This window comes from Triticum aestivum, chromosome 2D (assembly GCF_018294505.1).
Source record: "Triticum aestivum cultivar Chinese Spring chromosome 2D, IWGSC CS RefSeq v2.1, whole genome shotgun sequence".
Lineage (NCBI taxonomy): Eukaryota > Viridiplantae > Streptophyta > Magnoliopsida > Poales > Poaceae > Triticum > Triticum aestivum.
Window position 1 is genome coordinate 486681266 of NC_057799.1, and position 8533 is coordinate 486689798.

At 42.2% G+C, this 8533-nt stretch overlaps 1 long non-coding RNA gene across 1 annotated transcript; it reads right to left on the reverse strand.

The window, feature by feature from the left end:
• Positions 1 to 4745: 4745 nt before the first annotated feature.
• On the reverse strand, positions 4746 to 8108 carry LOC123049670 (uncharacterized). Its single transcript, XR_006423632.1, has 8 exons — positions 7746 to 8108; positions 6784 to 6838; positions 6622 to 6706; positions 6183 to 6237; positions 6020 to 6104; positions 5593 to 5647; positions 5431 to 5514; positions 4746 to 5348 (listed from the first exon to the last, which is right to left on the reverse strand). It is a non-coding gene; the product is annotated as an uncharacterized lncRNA (long non-coding RNA).
• Between the last annotated feature and the right edge of the window lie 425 nt (positions 8109 to 8533).

Below are 8533 nucleotides of genomic sequence, written 5' to 3' on the forward strand. Positions count from 1 at the left end.
CAAAGCCAACCCCCTTGATCAATGGAAAGCATCCCATTGACATCCCGGAGCTTGACCCACTAGTCACAGTGAGTGTTCGTTCTCAGAAGGATCTCCTCTAGGATGGCACACATGTGCTCCTGGAAAGTGTCAGAGATACGAATAGATTCCAACTCAGGTGCTAGAACCACCTTGCAAAAGTGGGTTGGACTTTCCCGGACACCTCTTGGAGGCGCTTCCTTCTACTACAACATTGCAACGGTTTATAGCTAGCTAGCTATCTATAGGTAGTGTACTACCTTTTTGGAGCTATGATAAGCAAGATGTCATAGTTTGACCTTTGCCAGGCATAGTTATAATTTTGGCATGGTCGCCCCTGATCCATTGAGATATATGTATAATGAAACATTAAGTAGCACATATAATGTACTTAAATTTTGTTTCATATGAATATGTGCTTATTATGTTAATTATGGAATATTTGTATATGCTTTGTCAAATTTGGCCCGTGGCATTGGGTCGTTAGGGGCTCGTCTATGATAGGAATACTAACAATGGCGCCCATTTAGCACACTACACCCTTGGCAAAGTCTCAAAGTACCGGTAGTTTGGAGCACGTTTATGATAGGAGTGACAGTAGTAGCGTCTGTCTAATACCCCATGCAGCTGGTATTTCCTAGAATACAAGTGACGCTGCTCACGGTATCTATGCCACTAAAGATAGTGTGTGGCGCCTTATTTTTTTAGCCTTGGACAGTGGGAGAGGCTCCCACTGTAATATATTAATTACTAGGGGTTAAACTGCACAAGCCATATTTACATCCAGCCCACTTTGTTGATGGCAAGAGCAGGGTAGGGTTTATGGAAGGAACAGAGTCAAATTACAAGTAAATCTGGGGAACTAGGAAGAGGTGAGGGTGACGTCTTATGTTTTTGGCACGTCGGTGGTATTTTGAATAACCCAAATGATAAGTGCCAGTACGAAGCAACATGGTCCAAACGGCAAGTTAGTTTCTTAATTCCTGAAAACTGCTTTTGGAGGCCGAGCTTCATGAAAGCCTTCAAATGCAAAATTCAAAATTCATGAAAATTCATATTTTTACATTACAAAAAAATCTGAAAAAAATACAGACATAGATGAAGGCATAGTGCACAAGTGTGTAAATTTCCAGGATGATATACTTTGAAGTGAGGACTGAGCAAAAAAGACAAATCTGAGGCTTTTTTAACACATGATATTATTCATCCTCACAGACCATGAATTTGTCTTTTTTTGTACAGGTAGCATTTCAATGTATTTCATCCTGAAATTTTACCCACATGCACCTCACATCCTTGTTTACTCATACAAAAAAAAATCAGATTTTTTTAAACCAGATTTTTTTAATTTTGAATTTTTCATAATAAAGGCCTCCATGGAGGCCGAGAGCCGAAACCCCATTCTCCTTAATTCCCTTTTTTATAAGATGTCAAAACTTACTCTAAACATAGAAGAAAAAGTAGTTAAAACATATCATGACAACTTCAATGTAAACACCATGGCATTTATGTGCAATAAATATGGCAACATTTGACCGTCAAAAAATATCGTAGAAACATATCGATATGGGATCTAGTTTTGAAGTGCTCGTCCCGACGGATTTCATGGTGAAAACGGATTTCAATCAGATTTTTCATTTAAGAAATATTAAAAATTTGAAAACCCCAGCACTGCAAGCTGGATGAAGGGCACTATGCAGCAAGGAACATGCTCGTCAATGCTACAAGTACAGGACCTCACCGCCACTACAAGTCGTGGGCGGTGCTACGATCATAGAGCTCGTCGACGTTTCAAGGCGGTGGTCGCAGCCGCCGTCATTGCTGCGAGCCATGGATGATGCTGGGACCACATAGCTCGTCGACGCTCAAGGGGGTGGTCACAGCAGGCGTCGTTGCTGTGAGCCACGGCCAGGCGACGTTGCGGTGCTACGAGGCACCCTATTGCAAGGGGCCAACGACGCTACAGGCGGGGCAACGCTGCTGAGCCAGAGGAGATGTTGCCGAGACAATGGAGGACAACGGGGTCAAACCTTATATTCCGCTCGTGCGTGGTGTGATCCGCCATAACATGTGGCAGATCCAACGGGCTGGCGAGCCGACTGATTTTGGGGCTGGCGCCTAGCGGCTAGCATGCCCCGACAAAAGAAGGGCTCAGTGAAACCGACTGCAAACCAATTTGATTTTTTGCATCGTCAACTAGCTATACCATTCCATGGCAAATATAATTTTCAGCAGTTCGAACTGCTGCACGGAGCAGCGTCATCGCCTTCATGCATGCATGAGGCAATTGCCTTGCGTTACTAACTCCTTGATGAAGTAGACTGCTTCTACAAACACTCTCCAGGAAATACAATGTGAGGGCATCGGTGATGTTCATGGATTCGCTATTTATCCATAACAACGTTGCAACTATTGCGAAGTGGAGCACATATTCAGTATAGTGTGTGGAGCTGCTCTTACTCAGTTCTGTACGACGTACTATACCACAGGCGAAAGGAACATATTCAGTGTGCGGTGTAGTTGCGTGAGTTTCTCTGCCGAAGATCATTGCCTGAGTTTCATCTCCAGGAAAGGCAGTAGTAGTTTCTATGGCAAGTCAGTGAGGCTACTGCTGATCTGAGGACAGGTTCACTTTTCGCAGCAATGAAGTCCAGCTCTGTCTGATCTCCTGAAGCACCATCACAGGTCCGCCGCCAAGCATGATGAGGCACACAAAATCCCTGGTGCGGATGACACTTCCCATCACAGAAGAAACCTAGGCACAGAAAACATACTTGTGTTAACAACAAATTAATTGACAATAACAATAGATGGAAGTCCTAACTGAAACATGGAGAACTAACATCACCTTCCAAAAGAAATTCTTCTTGAAGAATACAGCCCAAAACCCAATCAATGGATCCCCATCCGCAACTGTCCAGGAATCTACAAGGAGGGCCTTCAGAATCCAGCATATGCCAGCCACCGCCCCGGCTAAAGCGACACCCAGCGCAAGAGTAGAGAACTGATGATTTCCCTGCAATAATATTGAACTTCTCTCATCTTCTTTTTTCAGCGAATGCGCTTTTTCCTCACTGCATGCATCTTAGGGATAAATGAATTTTCTGTGCAACTGAATAGGGTATATGCAGATTTGTAGACAAAGTGGAACGCATGGACGGGTACTTACCAGCGACATAATCCTACAGATGTTGCTAATAACCGTGAGCGCAACAGCCAAGGATCCAACAAAATATATTCCACTTATCGATCCCTCAAGAAGAACCACCATGACAGCAAGAATAGAAAATGACACAGTTGCTCCAGCTACACACAGCAAGTCTAGGAAGAAAGGAAAATCAGTGTTTCGTTACAGCTTACTAACAATACTAGCAAGTCAAAGGTTCACGTACCTTTCTATAGTTCAAGACACAAAGCCATAGTATCCCAGCAAAATTGATGATCACTGAGAGTATAACTATAACATGCATATACCCATTTTCAGCAGACCATATGAGAGTATCCATGTATGTCAAGCTTGGGCTGGCCATTGAGAAAAACCAGATCCAAGACAAAGCTGCTCCAACAGAGAGTGCAAACCAAGAGGGCAGCCAAGCACTAAAATCAACATAAGAGCCGTCCTCAAGTAGAGGCTCTCCAAGAGAACCTCGTTGGCTGCTCAAGTGGGCAAGCCTCCAGCTGTTGACAAAACGTAAGCCATAATATTTTACATAATGAAAACCACATAGCTCATTCCATTAGGGTTTAATTGGACGCACCAAGGCGATATGAGTACGAAAAGGCCAAGAATAAATCCTGTTATAGAATGTTTCTAGATTAGTACCACTTCATATTCATTGAACAAATGTGTTTATATAGTAATACACACCTAGCGTGGAGAAAAAATCGAAATCCATTTGATAGCTGCATACACACATATACACACGGCAAACAATATTAGAATACATGGGATCAAATAAACAAAAAATATTAAAGTGTTTGATTGCTCCTATAGCCTAGTAGACTTGCAACAGAAACATTAAAACACAATGCAAAAATTGAATATTGCAGGGACACACTCATGTATAAGCAAGCAAGAGATGATTGAACATCTCTTGCTTGCTTCCAAATCAAATACTACAGACTATTATTATCTCAGTTCCATAGTAGAGATGCGTCAACCCATTACGTATGAGACAAAAAGCACAAATGATAAAGACTTCCAGTGCAAATTTGGTGACATCTTAGAAAGCATGTGGTCAAACTTCTTGATTTTCAATAACTAGTTAATATAGGGTGTAACCGTCAGATAAATAATTCAAGCCAACGTATAATTTGACCTTGCATGGATGCATGAAATAATCAATTTGAATCACTTCTACATATGTTATTCCTCCTGGAAAATCTCCTTTTAGTACAACCAGTAGAACAATAGTTTACACACACATGACAGGCCCCCTTTAGTATGATCAATAGTAAAATAGTTTAAACACACATACTCAAGACATACATTTTGTGATTGCTGTGTGATTTAATGATTATAGTCAGAAAATTAATTTTTGTGAGTGTGTGGTTTAATGAACATAGTCAGTAAAGTCAAGTGATATCTTCATGACCTGAGGCCCACTTTGTGTGGCTCACCAAACTCATTATTAGCTCCTTGCCACCCACCAACACCACACATGATGTCTCGTCATCGCTAACTAGTCTTGTTCCATCACGACCAGTACCACCACAGGCAACAAGTACACCAACATTGGCGCCTCATCGCACATACACGAGATGGCAACTCCAACTTCACAGAAACAGCAAAAATGGCACAAACATGCCACATGCAAACACTCGCACCCACCAAACCACATGACAATGGACAATTAGCATTTTGGAGAACTGGCATGAGTTTAGATTTAAAGTAATTCATCAAGGACTATAAAATTTACATTTACACCACAAAATGAAACGTTACAAGCAATTTACTCCATTTACCAGTTTGGAATACACTAAAACTTGTTCATGTATTGGCTTGAAAACATTGCCTTGCAAAATGACCGCTAAGATAATAAAAAGAGTTTGATTCTCATGGTATATCTCCAAAGAACATGATCTCCAACCATTCTTGCTTAATTGCTTGAGACAACCAAGAGTTCCATCCTCATGGTCTATGGTGTACCAGTCATTTAACAAATAACATGGTCCCCAAACATTCTTGATAACTTGATTGAAATATAGAAACGGGAGTTCCGTTCTCATATTCCATGAACCATTCTTGATAAGGAATTCCATTCTCATGTTTAACCTTTGTTCAAAAGAACTTGGCAAAAACATGAGTTTAGTGCTCACTATATTCCAACCTTCACATTGACAAAAATGTTAATAAGTTGACAAGAACCTTTAAACATATAAAATTAAGGGAAAGAGTTCGGATATACATACCTCAACTCCAATTGAAGTCTCAGAGAGAGTGGAGGCTCGGACAGCCACGAGACGTGGCTCTATGACACACAGTCACCCCTTATCCTGAGAATACAATCACTCCCTCTGAGAAAAAGTTATCCAAGATTTTAAGGAAAATAATATAGGATAGAAGACACAAACCTCAAGCCAGCATAGAAATTTTCCGGCTTAGTGTGTGTGATGGTTAGAAAAACACCTGCACATACATTTGCAATAACCAAATCAATCAGGCATCTCCTCAAAAGAATAGTAACTAATGTACCCATGCTTTGCTAGGGAGCTGCACTATGAGGAGTTGAGATATAACACTATCAATGCTTATACAGATGACTGATAAGATAATTTCACTTTTTAAACTTGATCTGGAGAGAGAGCACTATGACTTGCTTTTATTTAACCTTGTTTGCTGGGTAGTAGAGACATCTCTTACAAATAAGCACATTACAACATAGTATTACTTAGCTACGAGGATGGTTATCAAAGTCGATAGAAGTAAGAAAAACAAGGTACCCAAATACAAAACTGAAATCATTTGACTGTCCAAGTTGACTTCGTTTCAGATTCTTACCACAACTCCAATTGAAGTCTCACAGAGAGTGGAGTCTCCGAGTGCCGCGAGGACGTGGCTCTATGACACACAGTCTCTCCTTATCCTGAGAACAAAATCACTCCCTGTGAGGAAATTTTAACCAAGAATGTAAGGAAAATAATATAGGGTAGAAGACGCAAACCTCAAGCCAGCCTAGAAATTTTCCGACTTAGTGTGCGTGATGGTTAGAACAAGACCTGCACATACATTTGCAACAACCAAATCAATTTGGCATCTTCTCAAAAGAATAGTAACTAATGTACCCATGCATTGCTAGGGAACTGCACTATGATGAGTTGAGATATAACACTATCAATGCTTATACAGATGACTGATAAGATAATTTCGTTTGTTAAACTTGATCGAGAGAGAGGGCAGAGATGGCACTATGACTTGCTTTTTATTTCACCACCTTGTTTGCTCGGTAGTAGAGACATCTCTTACAAATAAAAACATTACAACATAGTATTACTTAGCTACGAGGATGGTTAGCAGAGTCCGCAGAAGTAAGAAAAAAAGTTATCCAAATACAAAACTGAAATCATTTGACTGCCCAAGTTGACTATGTTTCAGATTCTTACCTCAACTCCAATTGAACTCTCAGATAGAGTAGAGTCTCCGAGAGCCACAAGGACGTGGCTCTATGACACACAGCCACTCCTTATCCTGAGAATACAATCACTCCATGTGAGAAAAAAAATCCAAGAATGTAAGGAAAATAATATACGGTAGAAGACACAAACCTCAAGCAAGCCTAGAAATTTTCCAACTTAGTGTGTGTGATGGTTAGAACAAGACCTGCACGTACATTTGCAACAACCAAATCAATCGGGCATCTTCTCAAAAGAATAGTACTAACTAATGAGCACATGCTTTGCTAGGGAAGTGCACTATGAGGAGTTGAGATATAACACTATCAATGCTTATACAGATAACTGATAAGATAATTTCGTTTGTTAAACTTGATGTCAAGAGAGGGCACTATGACTTGCGTTTTATTTCACCACCTTGTTCGCTCGGTAGTAGAAACATCTCTTGAAAATAAAAACATTGCAACATAGTATTACTTAGCTACGAGGATGGTTATCAGAGTCCGCAGAAGTAAGAAAAACAATGTATCCAGATACAAAACTGAAATCATTTGACTGTCCAAGTTGACTATGTTTCAGATTCAGAAATGACTGTAGATTTAACCAATGAAAAGAGCATTCAATGTATTATCATGAAACGGTTGATGAATAAAAATTATGCATTAATAGTAGAGAGTTATTTAAATTTTACTTTGGTTTGTTCATGGAATAATTTCTTACCAACTCTGATTCAACATTCATAACACAAATTTATTACATGGCTACGATGGAGGCACTGGAGTTCAGCATGCAAACCTATGATAGATCAAGACTCAAAATTCTGAAATCTGGAACAAACTGCATTGAGCTATATGTCATTGAGTTTTGAACTCTTCGACATTGCAGTAAAAAGTTGGGAGTGCGCGCACAAATTTGCAAACTACGACGAGCACCTCTGCACTTCTACTCTACAGTCGGAGAGCCATGAGGCCAAGCACGAACCAACACACGGAATACAATCCGTCTCCGCAGATGATTAAACAACCACATACAAAGCATAACAAGTACGCATCACCCAATCGTCGTTGGAGAGAACAGCTTGCCTCGCAACCTGTGATTGGGTTAGAACGGCTTACCTCTACCTCTACGGCACCGCTGCGGTGGGGAGCTCGGAGATCTGCCGCGTCTAGGGCGGCAAGGAGCACCGGCGCAGGTGAGACCGCGGCGGGGGGATTGGGGGTTTGGGACTGCGCTGCGGCAGAGAGGCGCCGCTGCTGGGCGACCTCGAGTACCGGCTGAGGCGGGCGGTGTGGTGGCTGGCTAGCGTAGGAGAGCGAACTGTGTCGTCGCGGGTAAGCCTAGTTGCCGGAGATGGGAAGGGGGCACGGAGCAGGAAAGCGGGGGGAGAGAGAAGAGTCGGAAACGGCGGAATGCCGCTATATTTCCCGGCGCCCGCTCGCAGGCGGCTTCCCCACGCCCCGCGCCGCACCGCGCCGTGGTCCGGCGAGTTAAATGGGCCGTGGGGTGGCGGCCGAGGTACACGGCCCAAGTATAGACAGCTGCCCCGGGCCCCTCAGGCGCATTTTATTTCGCTGTTGTAATAAGAGTATCTATAGCCGCGCACAGCATATCCGACCTCTCAAACTCGACCTCTCAAACTCAAAACAATAGCGTGAAGAGAAGCTTTATCTCTGTCCGACGATTTGATGATTCATAATTCTATAATTTTATAGTTGCCTCAGTTCAAGTCCTAGTGCTCGCATTATTTCTGGATTTATTTCGGGATTTCCGGCGATGCACTTTCAGTAGGGGAGACATTCCCGTCGACGATGAGGCGCCTCCGGTGACTTCGTAAATCTCGAGATAATATGCCGGCTCAGTCTCTCGGAGGTGCTCATAGGGGTAGGTTGTGCGTGTGTGTTCA